A 25,656-nucleotide genomic window follows, 5' to 3' on the forward strand; every position below is an offset into this window, starting at 1 on the left:
TTTTAGTCATTTTTCCCTTGGGAAAAGGACTGCTGCAGGCTCCTTGTGACTAATTCATTTTCCTCTTTTAACAATACAAAGAAAACATTTTCCATAAGTGGAAGTGAATTTGCTACATTATAACTCAATCACCAACAAGGAGAATTTTCCTTCTGCATCAGCTGAAAAAACATTTAAATCTTTCTCCATTCTTTGCAATGGAAAAAAATCTGTGTGCTTTTATATTAGTACTTTTAATCCTGAAAAAGTGGTTCCTTTCATTCTTGAAACCGAGTATCTTTATAAAGTTGGCATAACTTACATGGATCTGGGAAAGGCACTAACTCTGAAATTATTAAAAGTCTCCAAATGAGTAAGTCAGAGATAGAATTAGGAACCAAATAGAAACCATGCTGACACCCAGGTTTTCTGGGAAGTCTTCTCTTATTTTTTTTTTTTTTGTATTTGTAAGTATTCACTACCTAGATTGGATGCAGTTGAGCAGAAGATATATTAGAAAATAATATGTTTTCTTTTTCTTTTAAAATATCTAGGACACAAATGAGGCAAACATTTTAACATATGTTGCTTTCACAATGACCATTTAATTTAGAAGACAAAAGTCAGTTTTGTAATTAAATATCAGTTGATGCTGAAAGATTATTTTGGAGGATGTGTGTACCTAAATTTAGCTTAGTTATACTTTCTCCAAATTACACAAGTATTGATGTATAATTAGGGAAAATTGAAGATCTTTGTACTATAGGGATTTAAAATGATAATGTTGTGACTCTAGTAGCAAAGAGATCCCCATGCAGAAGACCAAAAGCAAAACTCACCACACCACAAAACATCTTGAGGTGCTCTAACACAACAGTGGTGTCTGTGTAGTCAAATTTAATTCAAGTGTCAGCATCCCCAAGATGTCCAGGCTTTCTCCATTGACATTCATGTCCCAGGAAATAACTGCAATAGGTTTATAAAATAGTCTTCAAAACTTTGCTGCACCCTAGAATCAATTGGGCAGTTTTATTGCTGACACCCAGTTCACATCCCACATGAAATAAATAAGAATTTCTGGGAGTGGGGGCCAGACTTCAATATTTTTTACAAACCTCCTAAGTGATTTCATTGTGCAATAGAATTTGAGCATCACTGAATTATTTTTTTTTAAAGTTTAAAAGATCAAAATGAAATCAAATGTTCAGGCAAATAATCACATTTTGACAGGATGGACATACGCATAGGTTCTCAATTCCTAATTCCTTATCTGAAATCTTTGGGAATGAATGTGTTTTGCTATTCAAAATTTTTCAGATTTTAGAAGTTAAGTTATATAGTGTGTGTGTGTGTGTGTGTGTGTGTGTGTGTATTTATAGTATGTAACTCCCTGATCAGGGTATGGGGATAGATCACTCTGTAACCACAAAGCTAGTATTTCTTCAGGAAATCATTCACACTAAGTGAGAAAACTGAAACTAGGTACAATTACATCTACTAAAGTCAAGTTTTGACACCAAATGAATTTATCCATACTTAAAAAGACATTTTTGTTTTTCAAACCATTTGTGATTTCATAGTTATTGATAAGGGCATGTAAACCTTTACTGAGTCAAACTTTCAGCTAACCAAATCAAGACCTAAAGCAACAGAGTGCACTTTGTTGTATGTGTTTACACACCAATGTACATACAACATACACACACGAGTGTATATAATTAAAATGCCAACGCATTTGGTCACATACCTTAAACAGTCAACCGACCACATTCCATAAGAGTAATCAGTAATCACAGATTCCCTGGTATGTATCTCTCAGGACTGTCAAACACAATCCTTATGATCATTGGCACGATCCTGTAGTTTAGTATCTGTAAACCACAGCTGTAGTTGGACATCTCATAGAGTCTAGTAGCCAATCTCATTACATCCTAAAACAGAGCATGCTGGTCAGTTACTATAAATAACCTATTGGCTTTCTGTCCTGGGGTGGGGTTGTTCACTGGTATTAATCAGATGAGGAGAAAACTCATAGATTTTTACTGGAGAAAGATGTATATGGTAAATGAAGATAGAACCAACCCAAAGGTTAAAGCTTTTAATCTATAGGCATCTTGAGAAAATACAATTTCATGGGATTGGGTAGAAGGTCCAAACTGGTTATTCAATTATGACAATATTTAGCCAGTTCAAGACACCCCATGATGAGGCTCTGATAGGATAATCAAATGACAAGAACTGAAATTGGAGGTCAACTGAATCCAGAGCTCAGTCTACCTGTCACTACTCGGGCAAAAAAAAACAGACAGAAATTGGATTATAAGTGAGTATTTAATAATATCACATGCCCAAAATCCTGTAATGTGAAGGGTAAAAACCCTAACATCTATCTTCCCCTTAAACTTGTTAGGAATAATTATATAGGGGAATCAGAGGAAGGGAATAAGAATAGAGAGCACAAGTGGGGTTCTGGTGATGTGCAGTCCTGGAATTTGAGTCCATGTAGTAGTAGTCTTGGTCTTTATAAATGTCTTTTTTTTTTTTTGCCTTTTATTTTTTCTTCTTGTCTGATCACAATGGCTAATACTTCCAGTACTGTGTCGAACAGGAGTGGTGAGAGTGGGCAACCCTGTCTTGTTCCTTTTCTTAGGGGAAATGGTTTTAGTTTTTGCCCATTGAGTATGATGTTGGCTGTGGGTCTGTCATATATGGCTTTTATTATGTTGAGGTATGATCCTTCTATTCCCACTTTGCTGAGCGTTTTTATCAACAATGGGTGTTGGATTTTGTCAGATGCTTTTTCTGCATCAATTGATATGACTATGTGGTTTGTTTTTTTATTTCTTTTTTTAAATTTTTTTTAATTATTGCTTAAAGTATTACAAAGGGTATTACATATGTGTCCATTTTTCCCCCCGCCTTAGACAGTCCCCTAGCCTCCCCTATCCCCCAGTGTCTTATGTCCATTGGTTATGCTTATATGCATGCATACAAGTCCTTTAGTTGATCTTTTACCCCCCTACCTCCTGCCCCCCAACCCTCCCTGGCCTTCCCGCTGCAGTTTGACAATCTGTTTGAGGCAGCTCTGCCTCTGTATCTATTATTGTTCAAAAGTTTATAATGGTCTCTATTATCCATGAATGAGTGAGATCATGTGGTATTTTTCCTTCATTGACTGGCTTATTTCACTTAGCATAATGCTCTCCAATTCCATCCATGCCGGTGCAAATGGTAAGAGTTCCTTCCTTTTTACAGCAGCATAGTATTCCATCATGTAGATGTACCACAGTTTTCTAATCCATTCATCTACTGATGGGCACTTAGGCTGTTTCCAGATCTTAGCTATGGTGAATTGTGCTGCTATGAACATAGGGGTGCATATATCCTTTCTGATTGGTGTTTCTGGTTTCTTGGGATATATTCCTAGAAGTGGGATCACTGGGTCAAATGGGAGTTCCATTTTCAGTTTTTTGAGGAAACTCCATACTGTCTTCCATAGTGGCTGCACCAGTCTGCATTCCCACCAGCAGTGCACAAGTGTTCCTTTTTCTCCACATCCTCTCCAGCACTTGTCGTTTGTTGATTTGTTGATGATAGCCAGTCTGACAGGTGTAAGATGGTACCTCATTGTTGTTTTGATTTGCATCTCTCAGATGATTAGTGACTTTGAGCATGTTTTCATATGTCTCTTGGCTTTCTGAATGTCCTCTTTTGAAAGGTGTCTATTTAGGTCCTTTGCCCATTTTTTGATTGGATTGTTTATCTTCCTTTTGTTAAGTTGTATGAGTTCCCTATAAATTTTGGAGATTAGGCCCTTATCAGATATAACATTGGCAAATATGTTTTCCCACACAGTGGGTTTTCTTGTTGTTTTGTTGATGGTTTCTTTTGCTGTGCAGAAGCTTTTTATTTTGATGTAGTCCCATTTGTTCATTTTCTCTTTAGTTTCAAGTGCCCTAGGAGCTGTATCAGTGAAGAAATTGCTTCGGCATATGTCTGAGATTTTGTGGCCTTTGGATTCTTCTAGAATTTTTATGGTTTCCTGTCGTACATTTAAGTCCTTTATCCATTTTGAGTTTATTTTTGTGTATGGTGTAAGTTGGTGGTCTAGTTTCATTTTCTTGCATATATCCATCCAATTTTCCCAACACCATTTATTGAAGAGACTGTCTTGGCTCCATTGTATGTTCTTGCCTCCTTTGTCAAATATTAATTGAGCATATTGGTTCGGGCCGATTTCTGGGCTCTCTATTCTATTCCATTGATCTATATGCCTATTCTTGTGCCAGTACCAGGCAGTTTTGAGAACAGTGGCTTTGTAATACAACTTGATATCTGGTATTGAGATCCCACCTACTTTGTTCTTTTTCAGGATTGATGCAGCTATTTGGGCTCTTTTTTTATTCCAGATGAATTTTTGGAGAGTTCGTTCTAGATCTCTGAAGTATGCCGTTGGTATTTTAATGGGAAGTGCGTTGAATTTATAGATTGCTTTGGGTAGTATGGACATTTTGATGATGTTGATTCTACCAATCCATGAACACGGTATGTTCTTCCATCTGTTTATGTCTTCCTCTATATCTTTTTTCAACGTCCTGTAGTTTTCTGAGTAGAGGTCTTTTACCTCTTTAGTTAAGTTTATTCCTAGGTAGCTTAATTTTTTTGGTGTGATGGTAAACGGGGTTGTTTTTATAATATCTCTTTCTGAAAGTTCACTATTGGTGTATACAAATGCCTCAGATTTCTTGGGATTAATTTTGTATCCTGCTACATTGCCAAATTCATGTATTAAGTCTAGTAGCTTTTTGATGGAGTCTCTAGGGTTTTGTATGTATAATATCATGTCGTCTGCAAATAAGGACAGTTTTACTTCCTCTTTTCCAATTTGGATGCCTTTTATTTCTTCTTCTTGCCTAATTGCAATGGCTAACACTTCCAGTACTATGTTGAACAGGAGTGGTGAGAGGGGGCATCCCTGTCTTGTTCCTGTTCTTAGGGGAAATGGTGTTAGTTTTTGTCCATTGAGTATGATGCTGGCTGTGGGCCTGTCATATATGGCTTTTATTATGTTGAGGTATGCTCCTTCTACTCCCACCTTACTGAGAGTTTTTATCAAAAATGGGTGTTGAATTTTGTCAAATGCTTTTTCTGCATCAATTGATATGACCATGTGGTTTTTTTCTTTCAATTTGTTTATGTGATGTATCACGTTTATTGATTTGCGGATATTGTACCATCCTTGCATCCCTGGGATAAATCCTACTTGGTCATGGTGTATGATCTTTCTGATGTACTGCTGGATCTGATTTGCTAAGATTTTGATGAGGATTTTGGCATCTATGTTCATGAGGGATATTGGCCTTTACTTCTCTTTCATTATGTTGTCTTTACCTGGTTTTGGTATTAGGGTGATGCTGGCTTCATAGAATGAGCTTGGAAGTGTTCCTTCCTCTTGAATTTTTTGTAGTAGTCTGAGGAGGATAGGTTTTAGTTCTTCCTTGAATGTTTGGTAAAACTCCCCTGTGAAGCCGTCTGGTCCTGGGCTTTTGTTTGATGCAAGCTTTTTGATGACTGCTCCAATTTCTTCCATAGTTATTGGCCTGTTGAGGTTTTTAGATTCTTCCTGATTGAGTTTTGGAATGTTGTATTTTTCTAGGAATTTGTCCATTTCCTCCAGGTTGTCTAGTTCGTTGGAGTAGAGCTGTCCATAGTATTTTTTAACAATCATTTGTATTTCTGTGGGGTCTGTTGTTATTTTGCCTCTGTCGTTTCTGATTTTGTTTATTTGGGTCCTCTCTCTTTGCTTCTTGGTGAGTCTGGCTAGAGGTTTGTCAATCTTGTTTATCCTTTCAAAGAACCAGCTCTTGGTTTCATTGATTTTCTGTATTGTTTTTTTGGTCTCTATGTCATTTATTTCTGCTCTAATCTTTATTATCTCCTTCCTTCTGCTCACTCTGGGGTTTTCTTGTTGCTGTCTTTCTAATTCTTTGAGTTGTAGAGTTAGATGATTTACTACCATTTTTTCTTGTTTGTTGAGATAGGACTGTAGAGCTATAAACTTCCCTCTCAGGACTGCTTTCATTGTGTCCCATAGGTTTTGGATTGTTGTGTTTTCGTTGTCATTAGTTTCCAGGATGTTTTTAATTTCTTCTTTGATCTCATTGGTAACCCAATCAATATTTAATAGCATGCTATTCAGCTTCCAGGTGTTTGAGTATTTTGGGTTGTTTTTATTATAGTTTATTTCTAATATTACGCCATCGTGGTCTGCGAAGACGCTTTTTATGATTTCAATCTTCTTGAATTTAGGTATACTTTGCTTGTGTCCAAATATATGGTCTATTTTTGAATATGTCTTATGAGCATTTGAGTAGAATGTATATTCCCTGGCTTTGGGGTGAAGTGTTCTGAAGATGTCTATTAAGTCCATCTGATCTAGTGAGTCATTTAGGATTGCTGTATCTTTGCTGATTGTTTGTCTAGCGGACTTTTCCAGTGATGTCAGAGGTGTATTTAAGTCCCCTACTATGATTGTATTTTTGTCGATCTCTCCTTTGATATCTTCCAGGAGTTGTTTTATGAATTTGGGTGCTCCTGCATTGGGTGCATATATGTTTACCAGAGTTATATCTTCTTGTTGTATTGATCCCTTTAGTATTATGAAGTGGCCTTCCTTATCTCTTGTTATGGCCTTCACTTTGAGGTCTATTTTGTCCGATATAAGTATTGCTACCCCAGCTTTCTTTTCCTTTCCATTTACCTGAAAGATATTTTTCCATCCCTTCACTTTCAGTCTCTGTGAGTCCCTTCTAATGAGGTGGGTCTCTTGTAGACAGCAGATGTATGGGTCATGTTTTTTTATTCATTCAGCCACTCGATGTCTTTTGGTTGGAGCATTTAGTCCGTTTACGTTTAAAGTTATTATTGAAAGGTACTTGTTTGTAGCCATTTCTTTTTTTGTGTGGCTGTTTTCTTCCTGAGCTTTTTATTTCTTCTTTTTACATCAGTCCCTTTAGCATTTCTTGCATTGCTGGCTTGGTGGTGATAAATCCCCTTAGTCTTTTTTTGTCTGTGAAGCTTCTTATTTCCCCTTCAATTTTGAATGATAGCCTTGCTGGATAGAGTATTCTTGGATTCAGTCGTTTGCTTTGCATCACTTTGTAAATTTCCGTCCATTCTTTTCTGGCCTAATGTGTTTCTGTTGAGAAGTCATTTGATAATCTAATGGGAGATCCCTTGTATGTAACTTTCCGTCTCTCTCTTGCAGCTTGTAAGATTCTCTCTTTGTCCTGAACATTTGCCATGGTAATTATGATGTGTCTTGGTGTGGGTCTTTTCGGGTTCACCTTGTTTGGGACTCTCTGGGCTTGTGTGACTTTTTTCTTCCCCACCTCAGGGAAGTTTTCTGATATTATTTCTTCAAGTAGGTTTTCTAATCCTTGTTCCTCTTTCTGTTGTTCTGGCACCCCTATTATTCATATGTTGTTCCGTTTCATGTTGTCCCAAAGCTCCCTTAGGCTCTCCTCCTGTCTTTTAATTTTTTTCTCCAATTGCAGTACAGTTTGGGTGTGTTTTGCTTCCTTGTCTTCTAATTCACTAATTCGGTCCTCCGCTTCTCCTAGTCTACTGTTGATACTTTCAATGGTGTTTTTTATTGCAGCTATATCACTCTTCATTTCTTCTTGGGTCTTACTTAAGTTGTTGATTTTTTCATCTGTTTCTTCTAGCTTCTTGCATATGTTATTGATTTTTTCCTCCGTCCAGTTTATGAACTCTAGGACCCTTATTCTGAATTCTTTTTCGGTCATGTTGCATGCCTCTGTATCACTTAGCTGCTTTTCTGGCGAGTCCTCTTTTTCTTTCCTTTGGGGGTTTCTTTGTCTACCCATGTTTGATCTCACTGACATATAGACGTTGAGTCGTTCAGTGGCTGCTCCCTTGGTGGCAGTGACTCCTTGGGCTGTGGTTGCTCTTCGGGCGGTTGCGGTAGCAGCTGCTTCTCAGTTGGCAGCAGCTCCTCTGGTGGGTGCTGTTCACAGCTGTGGTAGCTCTTCTGGCTGATAGGGGGAGGTTTCACATACAGCTGCTGTTCCTCAGACAGAGGGTGTGGTGCTCAGGAGGCTGCTGTTGTTTGGATCTGCTGCGTTGATTTAAAGGCACAAAATACAACACAACAAGGTACCGTGTACCAGGCACCACTCTCCTCTGTGTGTTATAGTTGTTTGTATATGTCTTGATTCTCCCAATCGATCTTCACACCATTCTTTGCCTAGTGCCATCCACTTTGCTAGTTCTCATTACATACTGGATGCGTGAATGAATGAATAAATGAATAGCTGAGAATAAAGATGCAAGAGTAACTAGGATTTAAAATGAGTCTTTGGAGATTTGCTAAGTGGCCTATTTCTTTAAAATATGTGGACTGCCAGAACTGGTTTGGCTCAGTGGATAGAGCGTCGGCCTGCGGACTCAAGGGTCCCAGGTTCGATTCCAGTCGGGGCCATGTGCCTTGGTTGCAGGCACATCCCCAGTGCAGGGCGTGCAGGAGGCAGCTGATCCGTGTTTCTCTCTCATCGATGTTTCTGGCTCTCTATCCCTCTCCCTTCCTCTCTGTAGAAAATCAATAAAACATATTTAAAAAAAAATAAAATAAGATATGTGGACTTCTAAACTGTGTAAATTTAGCAAACAAAATTAAATAATATGTCCTAAATTTTGCATTTAGTATTAGATCCATTTGATAGCCAAAGTCTCATTCATTTTTGACTGATTTTATACTGCAAGCAACTATACCAATGAAAAAGGACAAAGGATTGGAAAGTCTATTTGAAGTCTAACTAATCTTTACTATACAGATTTATGTTGTAAATGTTTATTTTACATGCCAACCAAAGAATTAGCAACCTTAGGTTAGCTATGTCCCAAAAAACATTTTTAACATAATCTTTTAAAAGCAATTTCAACAAATAGCTGCATTTCCTCTTAAAACATTTTTTCCATAAAAGACCTATATATATTCATCTACCAAGCCTTTAAAAATAAGTTAATAGAAGTAGGACTGGGATTGGAATGCATAATGGAGCCAGCCAAGATTAGAAACAGGTAAATGAGTTCATTGAAACAAGATGTTAATGAAGTTGGGGTTACATATTCAGTCCCCAAATTGATGAGTTTGCTGGACTCCATTCAAGTTCCAAAGTCTAAATTTTAGTCCCCAATCCAAGGAGAAAATAAAGCTGGGTCAGCAAAAATGTATCCTTTATTTAATTTAAAAGATTAAATAAAAATACTTCTCTTGTGTAAAGAGTATCGGAATAGCCATAAATTTATAAAATACATCTCATTAAATACATCAGGTTTGAAGATAGAGGGGTGGAGAAATCTTGGAAAGAAGAAAAACTGTTGTAGAGTTAAACAGGGAGCATACTAGCTATCATCCCAAAAGGAAGTTTGGAAGTTGAAGAATTGGGGTGGGATGGTTCAAAGAACCTTCATTTAAATAGAAAAATTATGTTGAAGGAGATCTATGAAAGTCTGAGTGGCATCAAAAGCTAGAGGAGAGTTTTATAAATTCTGCTCTAGCCCCTTTCTCAATTTTATGTATTATTGCATGCTTGTCATACTAGCTTATTGCATTTTTTTGAGGGGGTAATAGGAATAAGAACACTATCAAAGGGTTTACTCTCAAGATAGTTATGCTGCTAAAAAACAATTAAGTGCAAAACACCATTACTTGTAGGATGCAATGAAGCAAACATTTTTTCCTTTTATTTTAAATGTACCAGGGATTTTTTTCCCCAAGGCAAATACTGTGGGTTGCAGTTAAAAGTAAAAAAAAAAAATTAGAAGTTGGGAGCTGTATAAGCAATCAGAAACTGTTACTGGAATTTGAACTTTTCCTAAGCAAGTAACCATGCTTGTCTAGAAAACTGCTTCAAGTGAGAAAAAGAAAGGACAGTGATTGAGGCAAAGAAATCCACTGTGAAATGCTCTTGTCTCCTTGGTGAGCAGCACATTTAAAAGTACTGTTTCCAAATTACTTTATCCTGGGTGTGTATCCACTTCCTGTCTCTCCCTGTATCATATGTGTATAATGACATATTGATTTCAAGTCCAGCTTGAAATGGAATGGAAGCCCCCCCCCCCCCCCGGGAGAAGGGCATTTTTTTCTGAGTAAGCTCGTGCTGTGCACATTCTCAATGTACCATCTGTCTCCCGGATTATTGGTCATTGGACCACGTGGAAAAACGAGGTCGAAGAAGAGGGGATAGGAGAGGGACAAGAAAGAAAATGTGACCTTTCTCATTTCAGAGGTGAACTGAGTTCCAGGCCTGGGTTAGTAGTTGCCTATCAGATTTTGTCCAAACCCTTTCCAAGGTCAAACACTTTAAATCTAACAGCCTGGACAACACAGAATATACATTTTAAGCCACAAAGCTTACTCAGCATTCTGTCTCTGCATTGATAGCTACTGCCAGAATTATTATCCTGTCATGATTTCTGTAGAGGCTCAGGAATAAGACACTGGCGAAGCAAACAGATGACCTCAGAGAGTTTCCATTCTAATCTCAATTCAGTGAATGTCCTTAATTCTGAATAATTGGTAGTGAGCAAAGTACACTGTAAAATACTGCAGCAGCAAGTCATATGAGATGACACAGAAAATGTTAGCCATATAGAGGTCAAAATAAAATGCATACAAAAAATAAGCCAAAATGATAGATGTTTAAAGGCAAATACAGTTTTATTGCTTTCAGCTGCATAGAGTTACTATTATAGAAGAGTATTTACACTTCTATAATGTGTAAATACTCTTCTATAATAGTTACTGAGATGACTGGCTCCAATATAATGAACAGATAAGATGAGTTGGTTTCAATAACCTTCAGTTTTCATAGAAATACAGTGACATGTCTAAAATGCACTTTGATCTGAAGTAAGGTAAGGAGCAACTATTCATGGAATTATTACTAAATGTTGAAACCTATGTTATAAAATGTACATATGTCACCTCCTTTAATTTAATTCTAAGGTTTATTTGATGTCTTCTTTTTTATAGATGGGAAAACTGAGGTTTGGGAAGGTTAAGTAATGTCCAAGTTTATAAAACTAGTAAGTAATAGAGCTCAAATCTGAATTCAGTTTGAGCCAAAGAATGCACTTGTTTCTATTATTAAAATGCACCATAGGATATGTGATGAAAAAATAAAGATTGGTTTATCAGATAAGTAAAATTACTTGGTTCATTTTACATGAACAATTAATGTAGATAAATGCTTTACAAAAGTAAATTTGGAAGGCTTTTTAACTTATTCCACTAATGTAACAATCATTAAAAATCTTATATATTTAGAATTTCTTTTTGCAGTTTCCTTTACAGCCAGTATGAAACTATATTTATGACATTGAGCACCTTCTAAGTCACAGTCACTAAGTTAGAGAGAAATAAAAACATATAAAAATCAAGTAATGCAATTCCTGATCTCTGTTAATTTGAAATATAGGCTGAATGAAATATTTCTACATCTACCTCAACACAAGGCTGTATAGCAGTGCACACAGTGCACACACCCTGTGAGTGGCAAATGTTTTCATATTGCACATGAGAGAATAGATGAATACTCTGTAATTTGACCTACTGGAGCAGTGGTTCTCAGCCTTCTGGCCCTTTAAATACAGTTCCTCATGTTGTGAGCCAACCATAAAATTATTTTCGTTGCTACTTCATAACTGTAATGTTGCTACTGTTATGAATCATAATGTAGATATCTGATATGCAGGATGGTCTTAGGCAGCCCCTGTGAAAGGGTCGTTAGACCGCCAAAGAGGTCGCAACCCACAGGTTGAGAACCGCTGCTGGAGAATTTCGGCTTTAACACTAGAAAGACTGAAATTTAGTATATACCTATATTGCCCAAAAGCAGTCAAAATGACTGCATTGTGAAAGAATAATATCGGAGCACTCTTCACTTATGTTCCTTAGCTTTTCCAATAACTCACTTCTATTCGACATTTCTTTCATGAATTTAGGGCGCAAAAGAAATAAAACAACTTATTAGAACAAGTACTGCATAAAGATTCAAATAACAAGTACTAGTTTAGCTTATTGAGCAACTGCAACTTATCAAGTATCGACAATTTATCATGTACTTGTATGTTATGTGACGGTAATCGAAAAAAAATGAAAACTGTTATTTCAATACAGAGCCGAACTGGTCATATAAGAAATTTACTCAATTCAATAATAAGAGTCATTTGATTATTTAAAATTTCCCAAGCAGTCAAAATGACTGCTTTTGGGCAATATAGGTATAACACATATATATATACCGGAAATGAAGGAGGGGGAGGTAACTACAATTATTAATAAACGCATTTATATGTTTTACAAAAAGTCACAAAATTCTAAGACATTGTGTCCTTATATACATAATTGTTTTTCTAATTGAAATTAAAAAGCAATCAAAATGACTTCCTTGGGCAATCTAGTGTTAATTTATTTTAAAATTTTTCCTTGAATACCATTTCAATAATGTACAGAATGAGTAATTTACATACATTTGGAAGAATAGACAACAATATGCAAATAGAAGGAGTTAGTAAAGATTTTTTTTCCTTCCAGTCTAACAATGATTAGACATTATGTGTGTGTATTGAAAAGTAAAAAAATAAGTAAATTCTACATTAACTGATATGACTTAATTTTGAGGGTATTTTAACAATATTAATTGATCATCCTATTTTATCTACTGTGTCCTGGTTAAGATAATGGGTCTCATTACCTCATGGTAAATACAACCAAGAGTGGATTAAACTCCCAGGTTATCAGTTTAAATTTCATCTTTTAAGGGTAAGTTTTATTTTATTTTTTTAGAAATGAGCACAGTGTTCTGAGCTATAATAATTTAGAATTTGAAATATATCCTGTCACAGGTTCTGATGACAATTTTTAAAAAAAGAGTCAAAATGTGTACATGGCTCCTGGGAAGGGGGCCACCTGCCTTTGTCAGTGCATCACACATCACAGGTGGTATAGCACTTACTCTGAAATGTCAAGATCTTTCAGTCATTGGAGGCTAAACTAATACGATTTTATTGTTGCCATAAGTAAAATGATTTGGAGGTTGAGAGTCAGGCTTTCTTTACTTTTCTAATGAGTATAGGCAGGATTTTTTTTTTTAGTTCAGAGACCTTCCAAAACAGCCTTTGTATTATCCACAATATATTTTAAGCAATTGTTAGCTATTTCCTCTTGCTTTAGTTAATCTAATTCCATAAATGTATATGTGCTTATGGAACAAAAATGAGGGCACTTAGTAATTAAGTTGTTGTTTTTTGATGCAGAAATACATTCTAAATAATCCAATAATTCAGTCATGTGAGTGGATTTTGGTGGGGCCTGAATTGTTCAAATAGGCCATAGTAAGCCATTTGTAACCACAACAGTTTCTCTTTGTTAGTGCTGTAAATCAGTGGCAAAATGAAAACACTTCCTAGGAATAGTGCAGATAAAAAGGACACAAAAAGCAATTTTGATACTGTATTTTCCTTCCTAAGGCTTTAACATTTCTGATTATTAATCTGGTGTGGGAAGTTTCTATCTGTGCTTCTTTCCAGTTATCTTGCAAGCAGGTATTCCAGGAGACTTGCTCTTTCTAAATCTAACCTTTCAATGGATAAGTAAATATTCTAGAGGCTGGGAAATAAACAAAACCAGAAATATGTTTTCCCCACTAGTCACCAGAAAACAAATATCAATAGCATATTATAGGATGGAAATGGCTCAGGCATCCCCCTCTTTGTGGTTGAACCACCCACCTACACTGAGCCATGGAAAAGGAGAAAAAGTAACACTTTATTTCTGATTTCCATGGTGCAGTGTTGTAAAGATTTGCACAGGAGCCCTAACCAGTTTGACTCAGTGGATAGAGTGTTGGCCTGTGGACTAAGGGCTCCCTGGATCCATTCTAGTCAAGGGCATGCGCCTTGGTTCCTTCCCGGCCAGGGCCTGGTCGAGGCTGGTGCAGGAGGCAACTGATTGATGTGTTTTTCTCACATGGATGTTTCTCTCTGTCTTTCTCTCTCTCTTACACTCTCCCTAAAAATCAGTGGACATAAAACTTAACAAAAGGAAGAGAAACAATCCAATAAAAAATGGGCAAAGGACCTAAATAGACATTTTTTGAAAGTGGACATACAGAAGACCAAGAGACATAGGAAAACATGCTCAAAGTCACTAATCATACGAGGGATGCAAATTAAAATGACAGCGAGGTACCATCTCACACCTGTCAGAATGGCTATCATCAAAAAATCAAAGGACAAGTGCTGAGGAGGGTGTGGAGAAAAAAGAACCCTCGTGCACTGTTGGTGGGGATGCAGACTGGTGCAGCCACTGTGGGAAAATGTATGGAGTTTCCTCAAAAAATTAAAAGTGGAACTCCCATTTGACCCAGTAAGCCCATTTCTAGGAATATATCCCAAGAAATCAAAAACACCAATCAGAAAGAATATATGCATCCCTATGTTGATAACAGCATAATTTATAATAGCTAAGATCTGGAAACAGTCTAAGTACCAATCAGCAGATGGGCGGATTAAAAACTGTGGTACATCTGCACAGTGGAATACTACGCTACTGTAAAAAAGAAAGAACTCTTATCATTTGCAACAGCATGGATGGACCTGGAGAGCATTATGCTAAGGCGAAATAAGCAGTTAGAGAAAGATAAATATCACATGATCTCACTCATTTGTGGAATATAATGAACAACATAATCTGATGAACTAAAATAGACCCAGAGACATAGAAGCATTGAACAGACTATCGAGCTTTGGAGTAAAGGCAGGGGAGGGTTTAGATGGTGGGGGAGAGATCAACTAAAGGACTTGTATGAATGCATATAAACATAACCAAGGACCCAGACAGTAGGGGGGCAGAGACATGTGCTGGGGGTCAGGGAGGAATGGCAGGAGAGAGGTCAATGGGGGAAAAAGGAGACAGTGGAGAATTTTTTAAAAATCCATGGAAAAATGTCTTCTGGTGAGAACACACAAAAAAGATTTTCACAAGATATGCTTATGAAAGCCAAGTTTATTGCTGGGCCTAGAGTTTATAAAAAGGTAACCTGGTGGTTTGGAATAGTTGGAAAAATAATATAGTAAATATTTCTATCTCTCTGGCCATTAACTAAAATAAGAACTAAGCCAAATAGTAATTAAATCCCTATTCTGTCTTTCCTTACCTTCTATACCCATCCCTTCTTTATTATTAGGCTGCTGGTAGCATGCTCTCTCCCTCTTCCTTCTCTCCTTTACTCAAGTCCTTCATCATCACAGCCTCCTCTTGGAATTAGAAGACTCAGGTATGGGCACTAAGCTGACTGTTAGTACTCTCAACTTTGTTTTCTCTGGGCAGAGGGAGGTGATGCTATTCTCATTGTCCTAATTGGTGAGGGGGAGGGGCATTCTTATTGTAGAGGAGAGACTATGAGAGATATGAGCTATATCCAAGCTAAGACATGTTCTTATTTTTGAATAGTAATGGATTTGTGGCAATTTTACCATTTTCACAATCTCACTCTAATTAATACAAATTTTTTAAAAATTAATTATGATTCCAAACTGATTAATTACTCCTAATGAACAAAATTCATTCACTTGCACACACATACTCTCATGCTGGAATATGGCAAATAATTGGTCCCTTGATTCTTGTTAATGCATCTGAATATTGTTTAAGTGGCACCTGCTATTCAGGTAAATTAAAAAAGTACGCCGTTTTTCTGAGTGTAACATCTTCTTGAAATTTTGACTTGTTGGATTGTTTGTTGTTCTCATCATCTTCTCTTGTCCACAGAGCCGTATAACTAAAGGATCATCTTGGACAACCACCTAGGTAGTGCATGGATTTTCCTTCACAATATCTTCCAGCTTCTGCTTGAAGTATCCAAAGGGATTTGAAACTGACTGCGTTCAATTGCATCTTGAATGACTCCAGACATTAGACTATCTGCTTATATGAAATCTCCTTCGTGTAAGTCCCATCCCCTGGTCCTTTACTCTTTGTCACTGTGTCATTTAATTCCTCCATGGGAAAATTTTGATACATGTTACAAATGAAAAAAGTTACCACTTATATAATTTAGAAGGAATAGATATAGAAAAGCTACCCACTTGCCACTTTATGTATATTTTTATACATTTATGTTGTGAAGTAATTTTCTGTTAAAAACATAGTAGGATCACACACATGGGTAGAGAGTAGGGTTTTCCTGAAGGGAGTAGATATTCAGACTGTTGACTTTCCTGAAATGAATCAGAGCTTAGAAAAAAAGTTTTATGACACAGAATCAGGAGAAAACTCTATTTTCTCTAGTCTTGACTATTTGGAGACCAGTCTGCTAGAAATATAGAAAAACTAAGTACATTTCTAGGTGGTAGAGAGCTCTGTAACAAAGCATCCCTATGGTTGGGCATGAAAGTTGCTTTGCAGTTACTTAGATCTTCTGTTAGAGACTCAAGGGCTCCTGGGTCCTGAAAACAGCCACATCCAGTAGTCAGTTGCAGTATTTTTCTGGCTTAAGATATTCTTTAATCTTCAGATGTCCTTTACTGTCTTAACAATTGTATAATCTGGGATTAGGTAGGTTGAGAGTCAGATTCCTGAGGCCAGTGTATTAAAGGTAGCAACCTCTAAAGCAGTGGTTCTCAGTCAGGGCAAACCATTCTTGCCCTTCCAGGGATATTTGGCAGCATTTTTATTATCATAATTGGGGGTGCTACTGGGAACTAGTGGTAAAGGCCAGTGATTCTGCTAAATGTCCTATAATGCACAGGACACCTTCAAAGCGGAGAATCATCTGCTCCAAAAAGTTAACAATGCCAAGACTGAGAAACCCTGCTCTTATGAGAGCCTGCTAACTCAGACCTGAAGGAAGTCCAGAGTGGGGCCTATGTGTGAAGGCAAAACTGGCCACCTGGAACCAAATAAAGTGAGTGGGAGAAGCAGGGGTTGGGATGATATCATGGGTGACACTCACTGTGGATACAGTGAAGTTTCCTGGAGTGGAGAACATTTGAAAGGGAGATTGAGTTCCTTATATCATCCTGATGACTCTGAGAAGTTAGGTTCTAGGAGTTAGCCACTTCAGTCAGCAGAATTCTTCTAAGATTCTGACTTAGAATCTTAGACCACTCCTAGACCACTCTGAAACAGGCAACCATGACCTGGACTTGGATGTCACTGCCTCAGGCCTTGATCTGCTGCAGCTTTTAAGGCAAAATATCAGCACCTCATTGTCCAGAGCCTCGCTGTGGTCATTGCCCTGTGCATGTGTCCTGCATGAACTTTCACAATGATTTACTGAATGGCTTCTCAGTCTCTAACAGGAAAATGTTTCATCTTTCCTTCCTCAGCCTTATGTAGCTGTTAGTTTAGTGTTTGTCAGTATTTTTAATTCTTTTTATCTGATTCTTAGGCTTATTTTTAACTTGCATTTTTCTGAGTCTTTGATTCCACCTCAGTACATGTCTATATATTTTCTGTTATTTTGGCACAGTAGATATTTTCCTGGATTGAATCACAATGACAATAGATTTCTTTAGTGTTCTAAGGTTGATTCTGAGTATTACTGTACCATTTAATATGTTGCATCATTTCTATACCCCACATTGTAGTTATTTATCTAGTATTTGTTAACAGGCCTATGCCCATTGCAAATTAAAATGCAATAAATATTATTATAGTGTTGATAATGTTTAGGACATATATTTGTAATAACAATGAATGTCATAAATCATCTGCTTTGTTTCTAAAATAGATGTCTTTTCTATAACCATGTAATTATTAATATCTACTAGTATATATCATGTCCTTAGTAATTTTTCAGTTTTCTTAAATGACTGTCTCACTTGATTTAAACATTTTGCCTATCCTTTTTTATATTAATGAGTATGTTTAGGTAATCATAGTCATTTATATTTTTACGTCTCCTAGGGTTGTAGAACTTTATTTATCACTAACCAGAACTGAATGACTGTCCACTATGTGCCTGGGAATTTAAAGGAGGAAGGTTACAAATGGTAAATAAAATCCACCAGTGTTTAAATTCAGGGCAATTATAATCTAGGTTGAAACCAAACCTAGATTTCTCATTTCCTGATATCAGTTATTGCTATGTAATAATTTTTATGCAAATTTTTGAGATAAGATTTACCCTGGATTTAGGTTTTCAAATTATGACCTCCAAAAGGTCATTTTGGAAAAAAGGGAGAATGAAGATACTTGGTCTATATATCCTTCTCAAGCTTTGCAAAGTTGTCTTGAGGACCCTTTAAGGGTTGGTAATGCATGAATTGTTCCCCCTCCCCCTTCTATAGTTGATTTGGTAAACTCAAGGTTCTATGATGCAATTTGAAACAGAAGAAACAGAGAGAATACGGAAGAGTGGTTTATTAGGAATGTATTATATTCCATGCTAATGTCAATATAAATGCAAAATGAAAGCCTTGGAAAGATTTTGTTATTCTTCAGAATTTCATTAATCCATTCACAAGTAACAGAGGGCTGGTCTGTTTCCCCATTCCACCTCCATTCCCCCACCTCTATTCATTGTTCATTTTAAACAGTTTAATGGCTGGGAAGTATTCATGAATTCTAGTTGCTTCACTCTCCTAATCATGTTGTCGGCTTAAAATTCACATTTAATTAACCTCTTCACCCAAGGCATAAATCAATAATAAAACTCCAAATGCCTACCATGCCAATAGTGATTTTCATTTTGAGGAAAACTGTTGAAAATTAGACATTAGAACGCCCAAAGAAAAGCAGAGAGCTAGTGGCGTGGAGCAAAAAAGGAGCTAACATAAATTGTGGTGATGAAAGCCCTGGACTTGAGAGAGAATATTTATTTATTCAGATTTCAGAGACCAGTATACGTTTAAGATGGGTTCAGAAAATAATTTTTTCTCTAGAAAAATTAGAGGCAGTCTGACACTGATAAAGGAATAATGTAGCACTCAAATTCTTAGTAGAGGAATTTCTAAAAGAAGAGATGTTGTTTCAAGAAAGGAACAAAGGCTTGACACACTCAGTTCAAAATCTGGCACTAACATTTTAGATATATGACCTTCATTATATATTTTAATATCTCTACATGATAAATTTTCTTTATGTGACATGGAAATATTGGCTTCTACCTCATAGAAGTGTCCTAAGAATTAATTAAGATTAAATAGATTAATAGATGGAAAAGAAATTCCATGTGTGTATGTGTGTAATTAAGAGCACATACACAACACACACACATATACACAATATAGCAGAGAGAGTCTGACCTTCTAATTGCTATTGATTATTGATTGATACAAGGAGAATTCACACCCAAACCAAGATAATTGAAGTTTTTAACCAAGTAGTAAGTTAGTTTCAGCCCCTCTCCACTAAAAATGCTATCCTAATAAAGAGGAAATATGCTAATTGACTCTCATGCTGTTGCAATGATGGCAGAGCCCACAGCCAGTAAGGAGGGAATATGCTAATTAACTGCCCCACCCTCAAAGATGGCAGCACCCACAGCCAAAAGATGGCTGGCAGGGGAGGGCAGTTGTGGGCGATCAGGCCAGCAGGGCAGGGCAGTTAGGGGCAACCAGGCCAATAGGGGAGGGCAGTTGGGGGGACCAGGCTGGCAGGGGAGGGCATTTGGGGGCAATCAGGCCGGCAGGGGAGCGATTAGGTGTCGATCAGACTGGCAGGGGAGTAGTTAGGGGGTGATCAGGTTGGCAGGCAGAAGCAGTTAGGGGCAGTCAGGTGAGCGGTTGGGAGCCAGCAGTCCCAGATTGTGAGAGGGATGTCCAACTGCCGGTTTAGGCCTGATCCCACAGTGATCAGGCCTAAACCAGTAGTTGGACATCCCCCAAGGGTTCCAAGATTAGAGAGGGTGCAGGCTGGGCTGAGCCCCTCCCCCCCCCAGTGCATAAATTTCATGCACCGGGCCTCTAGTTAAACATAGCCAAGAAACCATGTCTCCTGACCACAAAAAGTGGTATGTAGGAAGTTTAGGTGAAATACATATACACACAGACATACACACACATACACATACAGAAGTTGAGATGGAGGATATAGAGATTGATTCATGGTATTCAAGTTAAGGGTTACTGTGGTTCCCAAAGAACTAGCTATATTGCTGTTTCACTTGTGTTTGATTGAATGACCTCTCCCCTTCATTCTCATTTTTTTAAACAGTTTTGTTGAGGTATAAGTTACATATCTTAAAATACGCCCATTTTAGGCATACAATTTAATGAATTTTAGTAAAATTTTAAGAGTTACGCAACTAATAACATATTTCAATTTACACTATTCCCATTACTCCAAAAAGTTTTCTTGTGCTGTATTACAGCCAATTTCTATTCCTACCTCCAGTTCTAGGCAGCCACTGATCTGCTTTCTGTCTCTTAAAGATTTTTTAAAATAAAAATTTATATATAAAGAATCATACAGTAACTGGTCTTCTGAATATGATGTCTTTCATTCAGTATAATGTTTTGCAGGCTCATTCATGTTGAGTCATCTATTAATATTTTGTTTCTTTTAATTGCTGAATAATATTCCATTATATGAATGTACCACATTTTGTTTATCCTTTCACCAGCTGATAAACATTTGGACTCTTTAGTTTGGGGCTATTATGAATAATGATGCTAAAAAAAGTTCATATAAAAATTTTTGAGTGGACATGTTTTCACTTCTTTTTCTTGGGTAGAATTTAGAGTATAATTATTAGGTTATATAATAAATTTATGTTCAAATTTTTCAGAAAAAATCTGTTTTCCAAAGTGATTTTATCATTTTATATCCCTATCAATAACATTTCATCACTTCCTGGACAATGCTTCATTTGTCAAACTTTTAAGTCAGTCATTTTATTGGGTATGTGTGTGGTGTTATTTCATTGTGGTTTTAATTGGCATTACCCTAGTGACTAATGATGCTGAGCTCCTTTTGTGTTTATTGGCCATTCATACATCTCTTTGGTGAATTGACTATTCAAATATTTTTCCCATGTTTTAATTGGGCTGTTTGTCTTCTTACTATACTCCTGTAGTAAGCGTATATTGTACATTTGGGATACAAGTACTGTATTAGAAATAAAATTAGAAAATATTTCCTTGTATTCTATGATTTGCTTTCCATGATTACAGTGATATCTTTTGAAAAGGAAATATTTGGATGAAGTTCAATTATCAATTATTTTATGAATTGTGTTTGTGGTGTTGTATCCAACAATCTTTGCCTAATCCAAAGTTACAATTTTTTTTCCTTTTTTTCTTCTAAAAATGTTATATTTAAGCTTTCATATTTAGTTCTATGATCCGTTTTAATTGATTTTTGTGGTATGAGTTAAGAAGCTAAGATTAGTTCTTGTGTGTGTACTCATGTGCGTGTGTATATTTGTAAAATTCTATGGGGAAAAAAGCTTGCTGTGATTTTTTTTTCAAATGAGTATTTTGTTACTTTATTTTTTTTAATTTATCTTTATTGTTGAAATCATTATGATGTCCCCTTTTTTCACCAGAGATTCCCTCCCCCTTTCATCCTTCCCCCCATGCCATGCATTAAATCTATAGATCAGTTTGGAGAGAACTGCCCTCTTAAGAATATTGAGTCATCCAAAATGTAATCTCCTTTCAAATTTTGTCTTTGAATTGGATTTCTGCCAGTTAAAACTAAAAGATTCTTTTATTTATATATCATTGTTTCACTTTCTCTTTCCAATTTCTTCTGATTGGTGATTTCTAGACAAAATTACCCTATGATCAAATACATTATCAAAATTTCTAAAAACACCAGAAGTGAGGAAAAATCAGGATGGTAGAAAATAAAACAGAACCGTAACTATTGCAGAGGTAAATGGAGAATAGACCACATGAAGTGGTAAAACTTGTTTCTGGATCACTCTCTGGTGATTGCAAAAATACCACAGAAGTCTATTATTATAGGCCAAGATTTTCTTCTTCCAGACACAATTAGTTAATCAGTTATTTATAAAAGTGGGTTCTAAGCAGGCATATATTAATAGTTCCTTTTAATTTCTGAATAATACTCCATTATATAAATGTACCATGTTTTGTTAATTTTTTCACCAGATGATAAACATTGGATTATTTTCAGTTTTCTGCTGTTATAAATAATGCTGCTAAAAGAATTGCATGCAAATCTTTGTATGGACTTGTTTTCATTTCTTTCTCTTGGGTAGAACTTAGAGTATAATTGTTAGGTTGTATGGTAAGTTTATGTTCAAATTTTTAAGAAAATTGAATTGAGTATAGAATTACATAGTGATAATTATAACTCCTTTGATCTGATCACATATTTCTATGAAGGTTTTTTTGAAGATTACATTTTAAAAAATAATCTTCTTGATAAAACACCCTGCACAGAACTTTTATAAAATTATCAAAAGCTGAGCAGTATGTTTACATAAACAGCTATTAAACCATGGTTCCCATACCTTGCTTCCCTTCCCATTTTTACCTGAACAATTGATTTAATTGAGCCTAAGTGATGAAATTGATATTTACCAGTATAATTTTGAATTCCTTGAATATTGATTCTATTGTTCAACTTCTTAGCTATTCCTCTTAAATTTTGTAATTTGCATAATAAATGACCATGATATTTTATGTCTTCACTACATTTAAAAAATTATCAAGAGTAAGAAAACTTTCAGACATGAAAAAACAATAGGGACCAGATTCACGCTCAAACCTTACATAGCTGGAAAATTGGAAAAAATATATGAAACTATGGTTATCAGATCTTGGACACTAAGCAGTTGTAGACTGTGGTTCCTGAAAGAAGAGAAACAAATGAAATCAGGTTTATTTTACCCCAATTTATTGTCTAGACTAAGTTTTCAGGCTGCAGCACAGAGAGGGAATACATAGTTGCAACCTAATGGCTCTCTTCAGCTAAAGAGATTGAGATCAGAGTTAAAAACAACAAAAAGACAAAGCAAAACAAAAACCCTAGAATTTGTGAAGCAGATTACTCCAGAGATCTGCATAGGTAGAGAGTCCCCTTCTCTCTCTCCCTCTCCCTTCCTTTCTCTCTAATATCAATGGAAACATACATAAAAAAGAAGAATGATGACATATTGCTCATAAGAAACTATGCAAGGCAGACAATGAAGGCAGACAATTAAAAATATATTTTTAAAAATTGTTAATCTAAATTCTATATTCAGTGGAATTTTTTTTTTCAAATGAACGTGAAATCCTTTCAGAAAAATAAAATCTGAGACAAGCAGTTGCTGGCAGACATGCTGTACATAAAATGTAACGGAAGTTTTTATTAGGCAGAATCATATACACAACACAATGAAGAATTCTGTTGAAAAACTGGTCAACAATCCAAACAATCTAAATATATATTGCATATAGAACGAATGAACTAATTATGGAATTGTGGTATATGCAATGAAATACTGATTGGTAATAAGAAATAATGAACTACTGATACATTAAATAACATAGATAAATTGTGAAAAAATTATTCTAAATGAAGGCAGAGAGGGAGGGAGGGGGGAGGGAGGGAGGGAGGGGGAGAGAGAGAGAGAGAAAGAGAGAGAGAATTTCCATGCTTTATGATTCCATTTATATGAAATTTTACAAAAATTAAAATCTGGTGCTCACTTCGGCAGCACATATACTAAAATTGGAATGATACAGAGAAGATTAGCATGGCCCCTGTGCAAGGATGACATGCAAATTTGTGAAGCATTCATATTTTTAAAAAAATTAAAATCTGGTGACAGAAAGAAGCAGATCAGCAATTTCAGGGTCATAGACTGGTTGGGGAAGCAATTGATTTCAAAGACATGAAGGTGTACTAAAGAGTGGTGAAATTATTCTGTATCTTTGTATGTTGATGGTGGTTATGGTTACATGCCTGGAACTCACTATATAGTACTCTCATAATTGTCATTTTTAATGATATGTAAATTTTATGTCCATAAAACTAATTTTAAAAAATTATTAAGCATTTCTTGATCTAAGCCTTGTGCTGGATATCAAAATAAACGTGACACAATTCCTTCTTTCATAGTCTAGTTGGGGAGATAGACAACTAATTTAGTAATTGCAATATATTATGTGATATGTGTATACACAGAGTTCTACAGGAACAGAATATTAGAGACTCAGGAAAAATTACCAGATGAGGGGCTAAGGATGACAAAGCACATATCCCTATTTGAGCAACCTATTAAAGCATGTCTTCTACTAATATACAAAGGCAAAGAAATTTATATATCAGAATTTTGAAATTTTGGTGTACAGGAAAACATTTAAATTCTTAAGAGAGTGCACTATTTTGGTGTGCATCCCTTGTACTCCTATACTCTTATCTTACCTTGATTTTTGTGAATGATAAAATAGATATACTAAACCACAGAAAGCTTAGTTGTACTGTACAATTAATATTCACATATATGTGGTTCCTCATAACCATGATCAAGATTTAAAGCATTCTTAGACTCTTCACTTTATTGAAGCCTTTGATTGCTGGTTGACTATTTATTGGTATTTTGGAATATGGGATATCAGGTGATGCTGTCACTTTATGGAAAAACTGCAGAGGAAGATAAAAATTGTCATTGCTACTTATAGGAACTGTTCAGGTTGATCAATTTTGACTCTGTCAGCTTCATTATGAAGATCACTAAATTTAGATAACATTTGTAAGTGCTCCCAGGGTGAAGCATGTCTTTCCATCAGAGGTAAATATCAATATTCTGCCCCTAAGAGAGCTATAGGAATTGTAAAAACATTTTACTGCAGCTAGAAAATTTATACTTTTCAGTGGGAGCATGTAGAACACTGAATAGGATGGGTGCTTTATAGCAAGTCTCTCCTATGCTTTTGTGTAAAAAGAAAATATACCTTTGTGAATTGACCTTAAAATGCACTTTATGGCAATAATATATGGCTAGCCACTTGACATAATAATTAATGCTAATGAAATCGATAATTAGGAGCCGTTCTCAAATTTAATTGGACATACAAGTATTCTAATTAACCAGTTTTGGACTTGGTCTTGAAGTTGAAGGTCTTCTATTCCTTGACAGGATGAGGACAGCTCAGGAAAAAGATCAGTTGGTACCACAAATTCTCTTATCAGTTCTAAACATTCTACCTTCATACTTTTAGTAGAACTTTTCTGCTTCTAGATCTTAACTGGAACTATTTCTGTCATGAATCACAAGCTTACAGTGAATGAGAACTGGGTATGTGCTAAGGTCTGAGGGAGAGATGAAATACAATGCTGTCAAGGTAGATTAGGGAAATGTCAGAAATGTCCTTGGCTTCAGGGTTTCCTTTCCCTAACCCCCATGATTCAAAAGTGATTTGAGAATCTCACTTTTTCTTAATCTTTCTCTAGTAATGGGACCATGTTTGCCAGCACATTGTTTCACTGAAGCAACATTTTAAAAGATGCTTTTTAGGATCTATCCTAAACCAAAGGAGTGAGTAATGAGAATGTCAAGACCTTTCCAGCTTTAGCCAGGCAGCCTTTTGCCTTCCTTCAGATTTCCTTGTATGGACAATCATCTGTCTGTCTCCACACAATTCAGGGCTTGCTTTGGTGACCTGAGTACCTCAGCACCTAGG

General features: G+C 36.1%; 1 non-coding gene across 1 annotated transcript; it reads left to right on the forward strand.

Annotated features, from left to right (window-relative positions):
• Positions 1-23,671: 23,671 nt before the first annotated feature.
• LOC132228860 (U6 spliceosomal RNA) lies at positions 23,672-23,778 on the forward strand. Its single transcript, XR_009451471.1, has one exon. It is a non-coding gene; the product is annotated as a U6 spliceosomal RNA (small nuclear RNA).
• Positions 23,779-25,656: the final 1,878 nt, after the last annotated feature.

Source organism: Myotis daubentonii, chromosome 2 (genome assembly GCF_963259705.1).
Source record: "Myotis daubentonii chromosome 2, mMyoDau2.1, whole genome shotgun sequence".
In the NCBI taxonomy this organism is placed as follows: Eukaryota; Metazoa; Chordata; class Mammalia; order Chiroptera; family Vespertilionidae; genus Myotis; species Myotis daubentonii.